The sequence below is a fragment of the Carlito syrichta genome, unplaced genomic scaffold, assembly GCF_000164805.1.
Source record: "Carlito syrichta isolate Samal-C Ts95f unplaced genomic scaffold, Tarsius_syrichta-2.0.1 Scaffold245437, whole genome shotgun sequence".
Classification (NCBI taxonomy): domain Eukaryota; kingdom Metazoa; phylum Chordata; class Mammalia; order Primates; family Tarsiidae; genus Carlito; species Carlito syrichta.
In genome coordinates, this window is record NW_007189533.1 from 66,011 (window position 1) to 69,187 (window position 3,177).

The window sequence follows — 3,177 nt, forward strand, 5'->3', positions numbered from 1 at the left end:
TAGAAACACATTTTTTCCAACCAGTTTGCGTGAATTTTGGGTACTAGCTCTATTGCAGGTTAATCTGTCTTAGGTTAATTTTATTACTTTCTAATCTAAAATTTACCTGTGTGTATACACATATTACATTTTATTTGAAAATTATTTGATATAATATCCATAACAAGGATTCGTATTCCATTCACTCAAATGCTATTTGGAAACGGTTATTTGTTAACCTCTAAGGTCATTTGTCAACCATAATTTATTTTTATTAGATCTCAGATCTGCATCTTTTCTTTCTGTCAATTCTCAGATGATGGTGCTTTAATTTCTTTCTTTTTTTTGAGTTGGAGTCTCACTCTGTCGCCCGGGCTGGAGTGGTGGCATACTCACGGCCACTCCAGCATCGACCTGCTGGACTCCGGCAATCCTTCCACCTCAGCCTTCCAAGTAGCCAGAACTACAGGCACGTACTACCATGCCCAGCTAATTTTTTTATTTATTATAGAGAAAAGGTATCACCAAGTTGCCTGGGTTGGTCTCAAACCCACTGACCCAGACAATCCACTCACCTCAGCCTCCCAAAGTGCTGGGATGACAGGCTGAGCCACCGAGCCCAGTCTAGTGCTTTAATTTCATACGTAGCTATGGATTTCATGTTTTAGGCTATAGAGAGGCTTGTTTTATTCCCCAAATAGTTAGTGAACACCAACTCCACGCCAGGCAGTGTTCTGGATATGGATGTCTACAAAAGCAAACAAGATTTCAACTCTTTTTTAGTATATATTCTAGGGAGTAGGAAGTTGGGAGGAATTAGCAATAAACAAGCAAACACAGACACAGGATAGTTTTCGATCAGAAACCAAACTTTTAAGACAATGTAGTGAGTTGGTGTGGTGATGACTGGAAAGGAGCTTCATACCGGGTTGTCAAGGAGGTCTTCTTTGGAGGTGAGAGCTGAGGGAAGATTTAGACGATGAGGAGAGACCTGTGTGAATCTATTTTAGAGACAAGAGTTATAGACAGAGATCAAACTAAGTGTGACATCCCTAATGTGAGAAATAACTTGACGTATTCAAGGAAGCAAAGAGAATGTAATTAACAAGGGAGAAAATGGTAAAAGAAAAGTCAGGAGGTTGCCAGAGGCCATATTAGATAGAGATGAGGAAATACAAAGAATTAAAACAAAGTTGTGTGTCCAGGCATGGTGGCTCACACCTATAATCCCAGCACTCTGGGAGGCTGAGGATGGAAGATCACTTGAGGTCAGAAATTCAAGACTAGTCTGGGCTTCGCAGCAACTTGGGTGGATCTGGAGTTGATCATACTCAGTGATCGATCACAGAAACAAAGCACAGAGTACCGTACGTTCTCACCCATAAGCAGACCCTGAGCAATTATAATACTATAAGAAAGGGATTGGCAGTAGTTGGAAACTCCCACGGGAGGCGGGGTGGGATTGGCAGTTGAGGGAAACTGCCAGGGGAGAGAGAGGCATACCTCATCCACAAGGGTACCTGCATGATCAATGTTTGTATACCTAACCCTGAATTGTACCCCACATCCTTATAATAAAAAAAGAAAAAAGGAGAAGAAAAAGGAAAGAGAAAAAGAGAAAGAAGAAAAAGGAAAAAAAAAAAGACTCCTCTGGGCAACATCACAAGACCCTGTCTCTCCAAAAACTATTTTTTACAAAATCAGCTGGGCTTGGTGGCATTTGCCTGTAGTCCTAGCAACTCAGGAGGCTGAGATGAAAAGATCACTTGTGCCCAGGAGTTCAAGGTTGCAGTGAGCCGTGATCATTGCACTCCAGTCTGGACAACAGAGCAAGACTCTGTCTCAAAGAAAAAGAAAATAAAGATACGTGGAAGAAGTTACTGCGTGGATACTTTAAATCGGGTAACAGGAAAGAACTTTCCAGCCGGGCTCGGTGGCTCAGCCTATAATCCCGCACTTTTGGGAGGCTGAGGTGAGTGGATTGCCTGAGCCCGCCTGGGCAACTTGGCGAGATCTCATCTCTACAATAAATCAAAAAATTAGCTCGGCATGGTAGCGCACACCTGCAGTTCCAGCTACTTGGAAGGCTGAGGCGGAAGGATCGCCGGAACCCAGCAGGTGGAGGCTGCGGTGGCCAGGAGGGGCGACAGAGTGAGACTCCAACTCAAAAAAAAAAAAAAAAGGAAAAAAACTTTCCAAGGAGGTAGCATCTGAACTGAGACTATAGAAAGGCTGAACCAGTGCAAAGGTCTTCCTTCAGGATACTGGAGTCAAGCAAGAAAGGATGGAGAAGCGGCCACTGGATTTGACAAGCTGAGGTGATTCATGATCTTGACAACCAAACCGGATTCAATGGAGTGTTGGGGAAAGAAGCCTGATCAGAATAAGCTAGAGAGAAATGAGATAGATGCCATGTTTAGGGATAGGAAAACTCAAGAATGTTTCATTTCTGTCCATAAATTCAAACAAAATCCATGGGAAAATCTCCCAAGGGTTTTCATGATCTTGACATAATGTTCCTAAAATTAATACGGCTATGAAAGTACAAAGAGCTAGAAATGTCTACAAATACTTTGAAGAATGTATTGGGAGATACGCTCTGCCAGATATCAAAATTTATTCAAAAACTATAGTTAATAAGATCATTTGCTCTTGATGTAGAATTATACAAGTAAGTTACATAGCAATGAAAAATCAGAGATCCCGGAAACAACATAAGATAGAGGCAGCATGACAAAGCACTGGAGAAATGGTGGGCTGTTCATTAAGAATGCTAAGAGAAATGGGCAAAATGAATGAACAGGCAATTCACTAAGAAGAAACACCAATGGCCAGCAAACATACAAAATTGTCCTCTGTCTTGCTACGTATCAGGGAAATGCCAGTTAAAATCACAGTGAGATACCATGTCAAACTCATCAGTTTGGCAAAATTTAAAAGTCTGAGAATTCAAGTGTTGGCATGAATACGGAAAATAGGAACTTCTCATTTAGCATTGATAGGGATGAAAATTGGCTTAGTACTCACCAGCAGATATTAAAGTAGATGGCAATTATTCAATGGAATGTCATGATACCAAATTGAAATGAATGAATGAATATATTAATATTAGTAAATCTCAAGAATATAATGTTGACCAAAGATATGTGATAAAATGACATATGCAATATATTATTTGTATTACATTTGAACACTTGT